A 19,731-nucleotide genomic window follows, 5' to 3' on the forward strand; every position below is an offset into this window, starting at 1 on the left:
TCAATCTTTCCCAGCATCAGGGTCTTTTCAAATGAGTCAGTTCTTCGCATCAGGTGGCCAAAGTATTGGAGTTTCAGCTTCAGCATCAGTCCTTCCAATGAATATTCAGGACTGATTTCCTTTAGGATGGACTGGTTGGATCTCCTTGCAGTCCAAGGGACTCTCAACAGTTCAAAAGCATCAATTCTTCGGTGCTCAGTTTTCTTTATAGTCCAACTCTCACCTGTATCATATTACCTACAAATTCGTTAGTCAACAAAGAACTTCTAAACTTTATTGTGAAGTGCAATCTGATTCAATGTGCCTAGAAGAACATTTACTTTATTTTCTTTTGAATTAATCTCTGATAGTTTGTGGAGATACACGTTTACGCTTTTAACCCGGATCCCTATAAGCTTCCACTGTATGAGCCATCGCATTCTTCTACTGACAGAACTTGAGTCTTAATGTATTCAACTTCCAGGAGAAGCTTACTTAGCAAGCCCAGGGCATGGGAGAACTTCTTCCAGAAGTGTCTTAAATGTTGTAGCAAAGAAGGATGGTAACCACACAATTTAAAAATGCAAATATAACTCAGTTGCTCTGCCAAGAATTTCTTTCAGGGAGAGGAAATTAGAGCAGAACTCCTGAAAAGAGAACTATTTAATAGAAAAAATTCTCTACTGGAGTCAATGCATGTAATACAGTGATTATAATATAGAGCATCCACTCTAAGGGCATCCAAGGAGATGACAAGTAGGAATATCAGCTTTTGTTAATTCTGGACACTAGACTCACTCACATTTTTCTTTTTAGATTAATATCTGATGTTTCTATCTCTTTCTGTCTCTATTTTCCCAGAGGACTTAATCTATCCTATTTATCACAGCATCCCTCTTGCACTAATGATCCCTGTTTGTTCTTTTTAAAGTTTGGGAAGGTCCATGTACACTTTGCTATATTTAAAATGGATAACAGACAAGGACCTATTGTATAGCACATGGAACTTTGCTCAATGTTATGTGCCAGCCTAGATGGGAGGGGTTTAGGGGAGAATGGATACATGTATAAGTATGGCAGAGTCCCTTCATTGTTCACCTGAAACTACCACAACATTGCTAATAAGCTATACCCCAAGAAAAAATGTTTTGGACGTTAAAAACTAAAATTTAAATTAAAAAATAAAGCTTTTATTTATAATGTTTTCTATTAAAGTAATAGTATCTGTTCATTGATATTTCTCCCGACAATCTTGATTCCAGCTTGTGCTTCTTCCAGCCCAGCGTTTCTCATGATGTACCCTTCATATAAGTTAAATAAGCAGGGTGACAATATACAGCCTTGACGTACTCCTTTTCCTATTTGGAACCAGTCTGTTGTTCCATGTCCAGTTCTAACTGTTGTTTCCTGATCTGCATATAGGTTTCTCAACAAGCAGGTCAGGTGCTCTGGTATTCCCATCTCTTTCAGAATTTTCCACAGTTTATTGTGATCCACACAGTCAAAGCTTTTGGCATAGTCAATAAAGCAGAAATAGATGTTTTACTGGAACTCTCTTGCTTTTGCGATGATCCAACAGATGTTGGCAATTTGATCTCTGGTACCACCGCCTTTTCTAAAACCAGCTTGAACATCTCGAAGTTCATGCTTCACATGTTGCTGAAGACTGGCTTGGAGAATTTTGAGCATTACTTTACTAGCGTGTGAGATGAGTGCAATTGTGCAGTAGTTTGAGCATTCTTGGGATGCCTTTCTTTGGGATTGGAATGAAAGCTGATCTTTTCCAGTCCTGTGGCCACTGCTGAGTTGTCCAAATTTGCTGGCATACTGAGTACAGCACTTTCACAGCATCATCTTTCAGGATTTGAAATAGCTCAACTGGAATTCCATCACCTTCACTAGCTTTGTTTGTAGTGATGCTTCCTAAGGCCCACTTGACTTCACATTCGAGGATAGCTTTAGGTGAGTGATCACACCATCATGATTATCTGGGTCGTGAAGATCTTTTTTGTACAGTTCTTCTGTGTATTCTTGCCACCTCTTCTTAATATCTTCTCTTCTGTTAGGTCCATACCATTCTGTCCTTTATTGAGCCCATTTTTTGCATGAAATGTTCCCTTGGTATCTCTAATTTTCTTGAAGAGATCTCTAGTCTTTCCCATTCTGTTGTTTTCCTCTATTTCCTTGCACTGATCACTGAGAAAGGCTTTCTTATCTCTCCTGGCTATTCTTTGGAACTCTGCATTCAAATGGGAATATCTTTCCTTTTTCCCTTTGCTTTTTGCTTCTCTTCTTTTCACAGCTATTTGTAAGGCCTCCTCAGACAGCCATTTTGCTTTTTTGCATTTCTTTTCCATGGGGATGGTCTTGATCCCTGTCTCCTATACAATGTCACGAACCTCCGTCCGTAGTTCATCAGGCACTCTATCAGATCTAGTCCCTTAAATCTATTTCTCACTTCCACTGTATAGTCATAAGGGATTTGATTTAGGTCATACCTCAATGGTCTAGTGGTTTTCCCTACTTTCTTCAATTTAAGTCTGAATTTGGCAATAAGGAGTTCATGGTCTGAGCCACAGTCAGCTTCCAGTCTTGTTTTTGCTGACTGTATAGAGCTTCTCCATCTTTGGCTACAAAGAATATAATCAATCTGATTTCGGTGTTGACCATCTGATGATGTCCATGTGTAGAGTCTTCTCTTGTGTTGTTGGAAGAACGTGTTTGCTATGACCAGTGCAGTCTCTTGGAAAAACTCTACTAGTCTTTGCCCTGCTTCATTCCATACTCCAAGGCCAAATCTACCTGTTACTCCAGGTGTTTCTTGACTTCTACGTTTGCATTCCAGTCCCCTATAATGAAAAGGACATCTTTTTTGGATATTAGTTCTAACAGGTCTTGTAGGTCTTCATAGAACCGTTCAACTTCAGCTTCTTCAGCGTTACTGGTTGGGGCATAGGCTTGGATTACCGTAATATTGAATGGTTTGCCCTGGATAACCTCAGATATGCAGATGACACCACCCTTATGGCAGAAAGTGAAGAGGAACTAAAAAGCCTCTTGATAAAAGTGAAAGAGGAGAGTGGAAAAGTTGGCTTAAAGCTCAACATTCCAGGAAACTAAGATCGTGGCATCTGGTCCCATCACTTCATGGGAAATAGATGGGGAAACAATGTCAGACTTTATTTTTTTGGGCTCCAAAATCACTGCAGATGGTGATTGCAGCCATGAAATTAAAAGACACTTACTCCTTGGAAGGAAAGTTATGACCAACCTAGATAGCATATTAAAAAGCAGAGGCATTAGTTTGCCAGCAAAGGTTCATCTAGTCAAGGCTATGGTTTTTCCAGTGGTCATGTATGGATGTGCGATTTGGACTGTGAAGAAAGCCGAGTGCCGAAGAATTGATGCTTTTGAACTGTGGTGTTGGAGAAGACTCTTGAGAGTCCCTTGGACTACAAGGAGATCCAACCAGTCCATCCTAAAGGAGATCAGTCCTGGGTGTTCACTGGAAGGACTGATGTGGAAGCTGAAAGTTCAATACTTTGGCCACTTCATGTGAAGTGTTGACTCATTGGAAAAGACCCTGATGCTGGGAGAGATTGAGGGCAGGAGGAGAAGGGGACGACAGAGGATGAGATGGCTGGATGGCATCTCCGACTCGATGGACATGAGTTTGAGTAAACTCCGGGAGCTGGTGATGGATAGGGAGGCCTGGCGTGCTGCGATTCATGGGGTCGCAAAGAGTTGGACACGACTGAGTGACTGAAGTGAACTGAACGATCTGTTCATTGAGACAATAAGAAAATACAGATAAGCAGAAGCAAAACCATATACTCAATAATTAGCAAACCATCCATAAACCTACTATCCAGATATTATTCCCCAGCTGGGATATAGTTTCATAATTGTGGTATGGCCAAGCGCTTTTCCTGGAGAGCAGGCTTTTGTTACAGAGAAAGTTCTGGGTATAATTCACAATTTTTCTTGGATCTTCCCTGTGAGAACCTGGAGGAGTTCCTGAAGGGAAAGCTTAGGAAAGTGTGGAACTCCCTTAAGACTGGAATGCAGGAATTTCTCACTTTTACCACAGTTCACAGTCAACTTTCAGCAATTTGGGAAGATTACCCTAGACATTCCTACTGGATTATGACTCTGGCTCTCCTCTCCCAGGTAAGCAGATCTCAGTTCAGTATTCCTCAGGATGTACCCGTCTCTCCAGATTTTGATGCACAATTTGCCCTGGGATTTCAGTTCTCTAATGGACCCAGACTTTCAGGTTGTCTAGCTGTTGTGTTGTGGTAAGGATGACAGTGACAACACTTCATTATGTTGGAACTGAAAGTGGAAGCCCCTCTGAACTCAACCTCTAATTGTAAAAGTATAGTGTGACTAAGAAAGGCAATATCCAGACAAGAAAAAAATTACTGATGATTTATTCACTGATTATGTAGGTGAGTAATCCTTTGCTACCTCACCACAGCACTCTGGGAATTGTTTGTTGACATATGTATACACAGATTCCCAGGTTGTACCCTGTGGACCATTTCTCAGCTAGACCTTGACTCACTGAGTGGTGATGGTCATGGTCCTGGATGTAGTTAGAAGGGAAGTATTACTCTGTGCATGTAAGTCTCTTTATTTTTGTTGACATAATGGCAGCTTCCCTTGTAGCTCAGTTGGTAAAGAATCTGCCTGCAGTGAAGGAGACCTGGGTTCGATTCCTGGATTGGGAAGATTTCCTGGAGAAGGAAATGGCAACCCACTCCAATATTCTTGTCTGGACAGAGAAACCTGGAGGGCTGTAGTCCATGGGGTCACAAGAGTCGGACATGACTTAGCAACTAAACCACCACCAATGTTGAAGAGACAGATGTTTGAAAAAAATCTAAATATTAATTAATATGTTTCTCCAGTTTTATCTAGATGTTTGACCTTAACTTTTCTCTTAACCCTCACAGTTTTCTTCTAATATTAAATATAGGTTCTAATATATTTTTCTACAAGGAGCAAATAAACATTCATGTATGAATGAATAAACATGTTAGCTACTATTATACCAGTAACTCACTTCACTATTTTTACATAAAAACTTGAATGCTGATATCACTATAAATAGCTGCTACAAATGAATTTTGGGTGCATCGCTGGCAGGTTTCTGGTATACAAATGAACATGACTTGCAAATAGCAATTTTACAGTTTCTACATATGGAAATTCAGTTCTGTGTATAATATTCTGCTTCAAGGTTTAGAACAAGTATGCAGAGCAGTGTTCATTCACACAACTTTGAAAAATGTGTTTGCTTAGCTATTTCAGTTTCTCTTATGGAAGAGCCCCAGTGGCATCAAGCATTACTGGGTGCTGAGTTCAAGGTCACTGTGCTGAAAGAGTTCAGGGCAAACTTGGATCCAATTCAGTTCTATGAGGGCTCTTCTGATGGCCCCTCGTTACAGAGTTCAAAGTGGACTGAAGTTTTATGTGTCATTTCAAAGCTTGGAGTCCCAAAGCTTTGAGTCTTGGCTGGAAAGAAACTTTCCAGCCTCAAACCACATTTCTTAGCCCCTATTATTTCTAAATGGTGTCAGATGACTGTACCTGACAATGCAATGTGAGCAAAAATGATATGGGTGTCTTCTGAACCAAGTGGATTTTCTCTGTCATTTTCTTTCATTTTCAACTACCCGGGTACATGAAGCACTATTAGACAGCTGTGTCAATAGATGGTGGAAATGTCACTCTCAGAAAACAACAAATGCGAGAAAGCTACCCACCAACTAGAAGCACTATATTGCTCTTTTATGTGAGTGTGAATAAGCTTCATTATATTGAACTTCTGAAATTTTGTAGCTTATATGCTAGAAGCTAGTATTATCCTATAGAAATTATTACTAGAAGTGAGAAGCTTTAGTAGATACTGGCAGTATCCTGCCTGTACTGCATTGGAACAAACCATTTTTCATGACATAGTTGAAAAAGAAAAGAATTATTTGAAAAAGATATGTGATATGCATCACCCTCTAAGTGTCAGGTATAGACCATAATAGTTTGACTAACATATATTGTGAAATTAATACTTCAATAAATTTAGTTAGCATCCATCATCTCATAAATATAAGAAAAAACAGCCTTTTTTCCCCTTTGGTGTGACTTCTGAGGATTTACTTTCTTAACAGTGTTCATATATGCCATATAGCGTGCATGCATGCTCAGTTGCTCAGTCATGTCTGACTCTTTGCAACCCCATAGACTGTAACCAGTTAGGTTCTTCTGTTCATGCAATCTCCCAGGCAAGAATACTGGAGTGGGTTGCCATTTCCTCCTCCAGGGAATCTCCCTGACTCAGGGATCACTGTTAACACCGTAAAACATTGTTAATTAATTTAATATAGAGGTAGACAAAAGAGCCTGTGTTCAAGGAGTACCACCAATGAGCCAGAAAATCATGTCTAATAATCATCAAGCAATGAGAGCAAACATGAGGATCCAAGTGATTGGAAAGAAGACAGGTTGGAGAGTCATGCACACAGGGGGTCAGAGGAGAGGAGCAGAAATCGGTCTGAATTAATGCCAGCTGTGGAAGTCATGCGTGTGCTGGGTGTTTGTGTTCACCTACCCAGGATATTGTGAGTAACCTGTTCGTGTCAAGGGGCCGGGGATGTACCATTTGCCTGCTGTCTTACTTCTGTGGATTTTTCAAGAGAGGTGATTAGAAAAAGAATGACAGGGGTATGCCATTCCCATAAAATCTACATAGTAATTTAGTATTATAGAAATTCAATACAAACCATAAAAAGACAAAAAGATTTGCTTTGAGGTCACTAGGACTAAATTGCTAGTCCTAGCAATTAGCAGTGGCAATTGATGTTGCTCAATATAAGAATCTCTTCAGGAGTTCCCTGGTGGTCCAGTGGTTAGGACTTGGTGCTTTGTCTGGGCCCAGGTTCCTAACTAAAATCCCACAAGCTGCACGGTGCTGCAAAAAAAAAAAAAAAAAAAAAAAAAAAAACAACTCCTCTGTGATATTACAGAAGATTAGGTAGTGTTACTTGAAGATTTCCAATGATTAGAGACTAACTCTCTCATGAAGCACCTTGTTCTATGGTTGTGTGTGTGAAAGTCGCTTGGTCATGTCTGACTCTTTGCAACCCCATAGACTGTAGTCCACCAGGCTCCTCCGTCCATGGGATTCTCCAGGCAAGAATACTGGAGTGGGTTGCCATTTCCTCCTCCAGGGGATCTTCCCAATCCAGGGATTAAACCCAGGTCTCCCACATCGCAGGTGGATTCTTCACCATCTGAGCCACCAGGGAAACCCCTGTTCTATGGTTGGGCAGGACTAATTGCTTAACATCACTAAAGTGTTGGCTTACTCTGAGTATGTGACCTCTTGGTTTCCTTTGACTTTCCATTCTTCTCTGGTAAATTCTCTTCTTCCTCTAGCCCCCGACAAAGTTGATATTCTTTAGTAATCTAGGACGGCTGTTTTTATATAGTCGTAAGAAAGTCTTCTAATAGAGTCATCCTACATGAGCTTGGAGTCCCACTGCAGTACACATACTGATGATTTCAAACAACTGTGTCTAGTTCAGATGTCTCCTGCATTTTGCATTTGTTCATTGTCCATTTCCAAGCAGAAGGACTATAGGCAATAAGCTCTATGTATCCAACTACATTCCTCAGCTCCTCTTGAAAAACTGTCCTCTTTTGGGTGCTTTAGAACCCAGCTGTCAATGCAGGAGACATAAGAGTCATAGGTTCAATTCCCGGGCCAGGAAGATTCCTAGAGGAGGGCACGGCAACCCACTCCTGTATTCTTGCCTGGAGAATCACATGAACAGTGCAGCGCTATGATGCATAGAGTCGCAGAGTCAGACACGACTGAAGCGACTTGGTATACATGCATCTCAGTGAATAACTTACAGTTCTGTCTCCTAAATCATGGGAAAGCTTTAAATGACACTATCTAATCCTCTGTAATATCACAGAAGTGATTCTTATATCAGCAACAATTTAGGCTTAGTGATCTCAAAATGATTTTTTTTTCCTTTTATGATTTTTACTGAATCTCTATATGATTAGAAAAAGAACTACAGGGGTCTGCCATTTCCATACACTCTACATAGTAATTTGGTAGTATAGACATTTTCAAGCCTGGGGTATATGTCAGCTTCAAATATATGGTTATGGTTTGTTAACTTTTTTGACTTTCCAAAGGGCATGTGAAGTCTTGAGTTCAACACATCTTCTTATGTCTGGATTTCAGCCATCTGTAGTTTTCTAAAGATTTATTTCAATCTAGAATTAGCCTCATTTAATCCAGACCTAATGATTTTCCATTGACCTACCCTGAGTCTCTGAGACCAGCTCAAATCACTTCCGGGTATCGGTGGGGTTGAATTGTGAGGGATAGAGTGACAGAAGTACACAGGCAGAAATTCATTAAAAGGTAAATAGAAGGTCTTTCTAGTCTCTACACTTCTCTGTTCCGTACTCAAGGAACTTATAATCTATATGGGATGCTGTGAGATGTGCACCTAAAATGACAATTCATCTTACAGAAAATTAAAGATGTGGTAAAGAACTTACCAGCCTTACGAAAGGAGAGTGTACTTTAAGTCCAGATATTTGGGAAAAGTTCAATAGTGTAACGGTTTAGAGAAAGATGGTATTTAGTACAAAGAAGAAAAGGTTTAGGCCTCAGTAACAGTCTTCAAACACCTGAAATATTCTCAGAATTTGTTAGCTTCAGGCAATAGATTTTTCCTGGCTGTTATCATCTATTTGCTTAATCTTAGTGAAACCTCTAAGAATATGCCACTGAATATTTTTGTGTCTGTCAAAATTATGATTACAAATCATTACAATGCATTAGATTGCAGCATACTTAATTTGTATATTTACCATATAAAGGTGCTAAGCTAATGTATACTAGATAGCAGTTTCAAGTGACATCTGATGAAATTATTATCCTGTATTCTACTTGTCTAGTTGCAGTTTCAATTACTAGGCAGAATCGTTTCTTTTCATTCTCTCCTTCTTAATTCTGATCAACTAGGAGGCCATCTCCAGGCAAGTTTTATGATTGGTGATATTAGACTGGATTTGAGTAGTTTCCTAATTTACAATCAATAATACAGAAAGAAAAATGTTGAGCAAATAGTGTTTAACTGGAAAATTTTTCTCTAACTTTAATAAGTGCCAAAAAACAAATTGCATGTGCATTATATTTAACCAAATCATAACTCCCATAGGGAATTGGACTTTATGTGGCTTTTTGATTCTTTTGTTTTGAGTTTTATGAATCACTTTAGTATAACTACAATAATCTAAGTATTTCAGTTAAATCATCCTGTTCACGGAGAAGGCAATGGCACCCACTCCAGTACTCTTGCCTGAAAAATCCCATGGATGGAGGAGCCTGGTAGGCTGCAGTCCATGGGGTCGCGAAGAGTCAGACACGACTGAGCGACTTCACTTTCACTTTTCACTTTCCTGCATTGGAGAAGGAAATGGCAACCCACTCCAGTGCTCTTGCCTGGAGAATCCCAGGGACGGGGGAGCCTGGTGGGCTGCCATCCATGGGGTCGCACAGAGTCGGACACGACTAAAGCACCTTAGCAGCAGCAACAACATCCTGTTTAAGCATTTACATTATGTGTATTTGCAGATAATTAATTGACAGTCCCCAAAGACTGCACTTTGCACTACATCAACCTGATTTCTTTAGAATTTCAGTTAGTTCTTTTCCAGTTTTCAGAGCAGTCCCACCTAACTTCCATGTATGAATTTATAAGCTAAAAGTTTCTAGATTAAGCATCATTTTTATGATCAATGGGACACTTCAAACAAATAGCGGATTAAATGCCCTAGATGTGCATACACTGAGAAGCATACTCCTATAGCCCTAGGACAGACACTGAATATCTTACCACTTCTGCCAAATATGAAAAATAATGAATCTGCTCTGAAAGCCAGACCCACAGGTAAGCTGCAAGGCATGCTTCTCAAGGGTTAATTCTCAAGTGAACGCGAGGGTGTATTCAGCCTCCAACAAGAAGTCTGTGCATTTAGCCCTTACATTGGCACTCTTCAGTCTTTGGAAAGGTGAAACTGGGCTGAGAGCATGTCACACATTACTGTTTGAGCAGGATGGAAGGCAGGACGGGTCTTTTCAAGTGTGTGCTGTAGGCCTGGAGGAAGAATAGAAACGTCCTTGGAGCCTGCCAAGGAGAGGCGAGCCTGGCTGAATAATCAGTGAGCAGAAACCAAAACCCTGCAACTTATCAGGCAAAGGACATGAAGGCTAGAGTTGCTGTGATGATGCAAATGAAGGGCAAAATGGTACAAATTCCTGTCTCCCAGAAGGTGTAATTAGAGAGGGAAGGTAGAAAAACAGCTATCTCTAGAAATGCAGAGCAGATGCTTATGCAGACTACCTCAGGCCTGGGTTAACAGTTAAAAGATATTGACGATTTTCATTTCTCGCCTTCATTTTATATAAAAGTTTGCCTGAGTTCCAATTGATACTACTAATAACAGATCACAAAATAGACATAGCACAATGTGCATGCAAGAAGCCAGGCGCACAAAGCTCTCAAAACATCTGAGCCAAAGGAAACCTGGGCCAAATATGAAAAACATATCTATGATAATCAACCTAAAATGATGCACATAAAATGCAATCTGAATCATGTGAACTATTTGACGTCCTAGCCATAAGAAACACCAAGTTCTTTCTACATGCTTGAGTTTGATAAAACAAAAATATGTTTTACTTCTCTCCCGCTTCTCTTTAATTGATGTTTATGTTCTGTATCATTTTTTAATCAGCATATACAATGCATACACTTTGGACAGCTGGCATGGTATCTTTCTTTACCATTTGACGTTATTCAAGTAGCTTCAGTATAGAGGTCGAGTACACTTTGTTTCACAGAGATATCAGAATCATAGTACTTTTCTCCTGTACAAAGGCAGGGAACATTTTTAGCTGTTTTATGAGTCTGCATTAGCCCATAAAACTCTTAATTTAGCCTTGTGTTGTTGGTGAGACCGTCTTATCTCCTCTTGATTCGGCTTAAGTTGCCTTCAGTTTTCTTCATGTTAGTTGATGGTTTTCCTCTTTACACATTTGGCTAATTAAAATAACAAATCTTCAAGCCGTCTTTTTGGGATGCCTTCTTATCACTGTAAACTAATTAAACTGGAGGGGGAAAAAAAGAACCTGCTACAACCTAGTAGCAAATCTTCATGCATCAACTATATTTAGTATCTTTTGTAAAATAAAAATATTTTATCTTGGACAACTCTCTTTTTCATGGCTAAAGTCCCTATGGAAAAAAAAAATAAAGTCCCTATGATAGTCAATCTTTTTCTATTCTTCTGTCCGATCAAAGAAACTTCCGTGCCTCTGCTACCAAGTGGACAACAGGAAGAACAGAATGTATTTTGTAGAAATCCCAGGAAATGGAAGTAATCCCAAATCCACTGTCGACATTCCCCAAAGCTAATTGCTATGAGGGTGATGAAATACTGAATGGCTGATAGAAAAATTTAGCCTGTGGATCTCTTGGCCAGTCAAGATTTCTTATAAAAATTGAAGAACCATTGTCTAGTGGAATGATGGCATTCTCTTATTCTGGCTGTGGAGATATGGTTCATCTTTAATAGTTAAGATTCACGTATACTTTCATTTGCCTGGGATGTTTTTAGTATGGCCTAAAATAACTTCTCAAACAACCTTCTTCTTCTCAAACAACCATTTGATATTGTGATGTTCAGCAACTTTGAAAACATCATTTTTTTTAACTCTCTGGGACCTCAAGTTATAATTCTATGTTGAAGAATTTGAATAGAGAGATGAGGTTAAGTTTCACATTAGATATATTATCAAGGAATTTTTCTATCTACTTGAACCATATACAATATTTGACTGTATCTTAATTTTTTATTATGTTGCATTTTCGTATAGAATTTTCCTAATGAATACTCTAAACTAACCAGACTGATCTGCAGCCTTTCTTAGTTTTATTTCTGAAGAGTTCAAGATTAGGCACAACTAATATGAACAATAAAGCTTAACTAAATAGTTTGGGATTAAGTATATGAGTTGCTGGCTCTAAAATACAATGAACAATGAATTTTTCTACTGCACAATTTCTTCCCTGAGACTTTCAGAGAGGAATCCATAAAGGAGTTAATTTTTAAGGATTCTGGTGCCTAGAGCATCTGGGAGCTAAATAATTAGCATGAGGCACATTGAGTAGGAGAATGGGCAGAATGATGGATTACCATCTGAGGACATTTTTAAATAAAGTAGCAAACTAAAAAGGAAAACTAAAGCACAGGTAGTCTGGCATATTTCTTAGGATCCCTGAGATCTGTCTGAGGCTCTTCAGGACACAGCATCTAGCGCCTTTCTTGGGATCCCTAACTGAGGTTCCTCTGAGGCTGCTCAGGACACAGCCTCTAGCACCACTCCCGTGGTTCTGACCTTAAAAGCTACTCACAGTTACTGATTTCCCGTGGGAAGGTGGGATTGATAATACCGACATACCTTGTTTTCTTGCACTTTGCTTTATTGTGCTTCAGAGATAGTGTTTCTTTTCTCTTTATAAGTTGAAGGTTTGTGACAATCCTATGGTTAGCAGGTCTATCAGTGCCATTTTCCCAATAGTATCTGCTCACTTTGTTCGTCTGGGCCATATTTTGGTAATTCTTGCAGTATCTCACACTTTTATTATCATTATATTTGTTGTGGTGACTGGTAATCAGCCACCCTTGATGTCACTATTATATTAATAATTGTTTCAGGGCACCAGGAATCCCACCCAGAAAAGACCATGAATATAATTGATAAATGTATGTGATTTGACTGTTCTACCAACCAACAGATTCTCTTTCTCCCTCTCCTGAGGCATCTCTGTTCTCTGAGACACAACAATAGTGAAATTAGTCCAATTAATAGCCCTCAGTGACCTCTAAATATTTAAGTGAAAAGAGAAATCTCATGTCTCTGTTTAATTGTTTTGTCTTCCAGGTTTCAGTTCAGTTCAGTTCAGTCGCTCAGTCGCGTCCGACTCTGCGACCCCATGAACCGCAGCACGCCAGGCCTCCCTGTTCATCACCAACTCCCAGAGTCCACCCAAACCCATGTCCATTGAGTCGGTGATGCTATCCAACCATCTCATCCTCTGTCGTCCCCTTCTCCTCCTGCATTAAATCTTTCCCAGCATCAGGGTCTTTTCCAATGAGTCAACTCATGTTGTACATTGCATCCCTGATACTTATTCATCTAATAACTGGAAGTTTGTACCTTTCAACTACCTCCATCCAATTCCCCCTCCCTGCCTCCGGTAACCACAAATCTGATCTCTTTTTCTGAGTTTATTTGCTTGTTTTTGAAATGTACAACACAATGTTAGTTCCCATTACGCAACATAATAACTTGGTATTTCTATACATTTTAAAATGATCATCACAGTAGGTTTAGTTTTAGTTACCATCTATCACTATACAAAAATAGTACATGATTACTGACTATATTTCCCATACTGCACATTTCATACTCATTACTCACATATTTTTTAACTGGTACCTCTTAATCTCCCTTACCTACTTCTCTCTTCTACTTTCCTTTTTCCCCTCTGGCACAACCATCTGTTTGTTGTCTGTATCTATGACACTGTTTCTGTTTTGTTATATTTGTTCATTTACCTCACGTATACGTCTTGACAACTTCCTGCCTAAGGGTTTATTACTGAGGAAACTAGCTACCAATGAGTAACATCAGCATATTGGCCAGCCCCAAACTCTTCAGAAGTCCACAGTCATTCTTAAGTCCAATCTATTGTGTGGCTGAGATAAGTGTGGCATTGATGTTACATCTGTATTCTTTAAATCTTTTTTGTCTATGTAAACCTAAGCAACAAAACCAAAAATGAGCATCTCCAGCCACAGATGATAAAACTGTTTGTGCTGGGTTAACTCCCTTGCTCAAAAAGATGAGTCCTGACAGTTAGAAATAAGAAGGGTTAAGAAGGTAGAGCACATTGTCAAGAAGTCCAGTGTATGTATCTGTAGCTTGGAGCTGGTAACTGCTGGCTCTGGCTGACATAGATAGGGTGACTGGAGATGAACTGTTTGTTTGAAAACAGTGGCATCATCCAGCTTGAACGCAAGGGGATAGAGTCAGAAATAGAGATAATCCTGCAATGGCTGTAGCCATATGCCCACTAAGAAAATAATGGCTTCTGATCAGTTGTGCTTAAGTTCCATGTGTAATATACACACAGTTTTGTGATCCTTTTGGTCTATTTTTATGAATGACAGCTCTGTAAAGCAAAAGACCTTTTTTAAAATCTAAACATCATTGTGAAATGTGGAGGGCATATTAGTGTGTCTCATTTCAGTAGGATGAATGAGTCCATTTAAGATGTGAGTAGAGTGAGAGGATCTTGTCTGTTCTCACCTGTTTGAAAGTAATTTGGAATGAACTGATAAACTGATATTTGCTAGGTATTCTGGGAAGGTTTTGAGGTGAAAGAATATGAAAAGGAAGTGGAACTATTATTAGATTCTTCCATTATAGTATCATAAAGTAGGTTACAGATTGTTTTATAATTACTAGTACAGAAAATACTGTTTGTTATTTCTTTGAAGGTGGGTACATCTGATTACTCAATTTCAGTGACTATAGTTCACTATCTTCAAACTATGATCAATTTCCCTTCAACTTTAAATGTTCTCTTGGCTCTAATGTCAACTTAAATTTTATTTTTATATTCCTTGCTCATAACTAAATCACCATTTTGGAAGTCAGGTTAAGAAGTAAGACTATGTTCTAGCATCTGTAGCACAAATCTTTGATGCATGACATTTATTTTAATTTTTAAAAAATTTAAAATACATATACAAGAACATTTTAAAATTAATAACTTACTTTTTAAAGAATAAATATACAGTAAAATTAATTTGCATTTGCTTACTCATCTAGCACATTTCTGGCTCTGCTACTAATTTATTAGCCTTCTGACCCTGTTGGAGGTATTTCATGTCTAACAAGCATACAGTCCCTCATCTATAAAATGGGAATAATGTGATTACAGTTTGTTAAGGCTCTTCTGTGGTACATTTTATTAAGAAATCTTTTAGAACATTTTGATAACACTTCATTAATTTATACATTTTAAATATGGAGAATAGATAAATAGAGTTTTTCCTGAATAATACTTTATACTATTTATTCCCAAATCATGAAAATGTTGTATGGAAGGTTTGTGAGATGTCAGTAGGTATGCAGGTCAGGTATCTTTTGAGTTTTTTGCATTAAGACCCAATGGTTCTAAATATGAGAAAACAGTACAGGTCCAGTGAACTTTTAAGAAAGTGGCCTCATACTAAAGAGAAATTCATGTAGACACAGATTGAGAGGCCAAATGACATTTCACTCCATATGTTTTCTTTATAGCAAATAAATGCCATTCTGTTAAATATAATAGTGGCATTAGATGGTATGGAATCAAATTATTTTTTATGTCAGGTGACTTTTAATGCATTTTCTTCAGCTATTATACTTACCTGAGTTATAGTGTTATAAAACCAAGCATTGTGCTGGTTAATTTTATGTGTCAACTTGACTAGGCCATAGGATGCCCAGATATTTGATTAAACATTATTTTGAGTATGTCTGCGAGAGTGTTTCTAGATGACATTTATGTTTGAATTAATAGATTAAGGAAAACAGATATCTCTCTAGATGTGGGTGAGCCTCATCTAATCTGTTGAAGCTGAGTAGAATAAGAAAGAATTCTTTCTTTCTGCCTCATTGTCTCTTTCTGCCTTTCTTAGAGTCTCTCTCTCTCTCCTATTGATTCTGTTTCTCTAGAGAACTCACAGTAATATGTGTTTAGTGTAAGATTGGCAATTTACAAAACCCCTTGGGAACTATTTTAAAAAGTGGTCAGATAAATCACTGGTATGACAGTAACTTTATAAACCCTTTGTTACTCTTTGAAACTTCTATACCTCAATAATAATAATTTTGAAGAATATTTAATCGCACCTCTATGATTCTTTTCTCATTGTCTTGTTTGCTATTTTGAGAAATCTATATGGTCTAAGTAGCTTCACAGCATTTTTTCTGAAGTAGTTCATTATGTGAAATTAAGATTGATTTCAATGCCAGGCTGGATGAAGCACAAGCTGGAATCAAGATTGCCGGAAGAAATATCAGTACCTCAGATACACAGATGACACCACCCTTATGGCAGAAAGTGGAGAGGAACTAAAGAGCCTCTTGATGAAAGTGAAAGAGGAGAGTGAAAAAGTTGACTTAAAACTCCACATTCAACAAATGAAGATCATGGCATCTGGTCCCATCAATTCACAGCAAATAGAAGCAGAAACCATGGAAACAGTGACAGACTTTATTTTCTTGGACTCAAAAATCACTGCGGATGGTGACTGCAGCCATGAAACTAAAAGCTGCTTGCTTCTTGGAAGAAAAGCTATGACCGACCTAGACAGCTTATTAAAAAGTAGAGACATTACTTTGTTGACAAAGCTCTGTCTAGACAAAGCTATGGTTTTGCCAGTAGTCATGTACGGATGTGAGATTTGGACGATAATGAAAGCTGAGCGCTGAAGAATTGATGCTTTAGAACCGTGGTGTTGGAGAAGACTCTTGAGAGTCCCATGGACAGCAAGGAGATCCAACCAGTCCATCATAAAGGAAATCAGTCCTGAATATTCACTGGAAGGACTGATGCTGAAGCTGAAACTCCAATACTGTGGCCACCTGATGCAAAGAACTGACTCTTTTGAAAACACCCTGATGCTGGGAAAGATTGAAGGCAGGGGGAGAAGGAGACGACAGAGGATGACATGGTTGGATGGCATGAGACTGAGCAAGCTCCAGGAGTTGGTGATAGACAGGGAAGCCCGGCGTGCTGCAGTCCATGGAGTTGCAAAGAGTCCGACACGGCTGAGCGACTGCACTGAACTCAAGATTGAAATTTCCAATCGTCTGGCTAAAGGCATTTTACTTTACTTTTGTTTCCTTTAAAAAATAGGATTGAAATGTTCTAGAACAGAATGAACAAAACTACTGATTTGTTTCTCTGAGCTTTTTCCTCACTTGAAGATGCTGAATGGTCTTAGATTTCTACTTAACAGGCAACCACAAAGTCACTCTTTATTGTCTTCAAACTTTCCAATAAATTACCTATGAAAGCAGAAAAAATGCAAATTCAGAGAAACTTGAAAAATTATGACTGGAAGAGGGTGGATGTAATGCATGAGTTAGGTATGGTTGGGACAGGTTTCTACTGAATAGCAAAGCAATGGAAAATTATAATAAAAATAATGAATAGTCTCCTTCAACTTCTTCCTTAGAATAAAGGTGTCCTGTTTGCAAAAACCTAGTAGGGAAACATCTCATCTCTTCCTCACTACATGCACAGCAGTGTAGACACTCCGGGTTAGTATCTAACAGAATACAGGGGCAGTCATCCTTATAACGTGAAATTGTCTCTTCTTCAGGTATCAGGCTACTCTCATCACTGCCCTTCCCCCACACATCCCTTAAGTTTTTTTTTTTTTTTTTAGTTGCAAGAGATTTATTGGAGGCAATGCCTGTGAAAATTGAAGGGTGGGTGCAGCAGGAGACAAAGAAAGCTTTCAGACAGCAGTATGTACCTGACACCACAAACTTAGCGGCTTTCATCAGTACAGATAAAGGATCTTCCAATTTAGGCAAGTCAAAGTCCCAGCACCGTGCCTAAGAGCAGCTTCTTTGCTGAAGTTCTTCCAGGAACAAACCAAGGTGTTGGCAGTACCCACTTTCTTAGTGGTTATAAGTCCTGCTTCCTTGCTGGCTGTCAGCTGAGGGTCACTCTTCATTCCTGTGGGCTCTCTCTGGTCCTCATGTCTCAGAGCCAACTCCATCATGTATACTTTTGAACATTCATATACACAGAATACAATTCTAATAAATCAACTGCACGGTGGTGTAGGATTGAACACATGGAGTTACATCTCAGAGAACATCAATCTGCAGGTATGGAATCGTAAATGGTCTATAGGCAGAAATTCCTACAGTAACACAATATAGAATTCTCTCCCCATCCTTCAACTCTAGGGTGCCAGAGATTCAGGCAATGCACTTGAAAATTGGTTCCATTTCAGTCCAGAAGAACTGAACCAGATAAACTTATACTCGACACAGATATATGCTGACAATCATAGGTGTTAAGTACCTTTTCATCTACATAGATATGAAAAGTTGATTCAGTTAGCACCTGTTAGATCAGCTCCAAAGAAAATTGATACCTTGTCTGATGGCCAACACTGATAACTGCAAGACTCTGATTTAAGAATGGCGACAAAACCCACTGGAAAAAAAAAATAATAATAAAAAAAAAATAAAAAAAAAAAAGAATGGCAAAGAGGAAAAAACAAAAACAATGACACAAAGTCTAATAACAATAACCAAAAAAAGGTAAAGAGGACATTATCCCAAAGCCCAAGGAGAATATAAAAATAATTTATTAGAAACATCTGAAGCCACATGAGAAAATTGTGTGGCAGCCTCAGCATTAGGCACTAAGGCACAGCCTTATGAAGTCATTTTATTTTACAACTAGAGAGAATTTAGCACAGAAAAGCCAGACTTTTTAGTAACATTAGACATATGTGTTTGTATGTAGTTGTATATATATTTGAATATATATAATTATGTTAATTTGTGATATATATACATGTGTGGATAGACAAATAGATGTAAGAAGAAATTTCATTGGATTTCTTTTTTTGTTATTTGTTGGTAAAATTTTCTCCAATAGCATTCAACATTCATTTCTAATTTTAAAAATAAAATCCTACAGTATTATGATAAAATGATCATTAATATATTTTAAAATATATATATTTAAAAAAATAAAAAATATATATTTTTAAAAGATTCACAATTATATTTAATTAAAAACAAGAATTCTTGCATAGACTTCCTTGCCAAGGCAATAAAATATAATATTGAAATGAGAAAGGACAAGTTTTTGTTATTATTAGCAGATAATATGACTCTCTAAATAGAAAACTCAAGGGAATCATTGACAAAACTCTGAGATTTAATATTAAAGTTCATTACAGTGATTGGATACAAATTAAATGGTAAAAGTTGATAGTTTTTCTGTATAGCAGAAATAACCAATTAGAGTACATAATGAGGAAAGGTACCATTCACATAATAGTAATATCTTATTAAGAAATGCACATAATCTGTATGAGAAGTATTAAAATACTTTCATAAGTAATATAAATGAAAACTTCAATTCAATAGGAACAGACACTGCATTTCCATAATGGAGCACTGGATTTTGTAAAACATGCAAATTGTTTCCAAATTAATTATAAGATCAATAAAATGTTATTTGGGATCATGATAAAAATAATTTTAAAGTTTATTTGGAAGAATATATAGGTAAAGATAGCTATGAATATTCTGGGGAAAATAAATCACATAGTCAAATATAGTTAAAGAGATGTTTAAATATATTGTGATGCTAAAACACTCTGTGGTCTGGATCATAAAATTATAGTCAGATTAATAGAATAGATAGTACCTCAATACACCAATAATATACATAAAAATTATATCATTTAAAAGATGTAGGTTTTTCAACAAAAGTTATTCAGAGAACTGATTATTGGGTGAAAAAATAAAGTCCCACCTTCAATGTATATATAATTAAA

This window comes from Cervus elaphus, chromosome 28, assembly GCF_910594005.1.
Source record: "Cervus elaphus chromosome 28, mCerEla1.1, whole genome shotgun sequence".
In the NCBI taxonomy this organism is placed as follows: domain Eukaryota; kingdom Metazoa; phylum Chordata; class Mammalia; order Artiodactyla; family Cervidae; genus Cervus; species Cervus elaphus.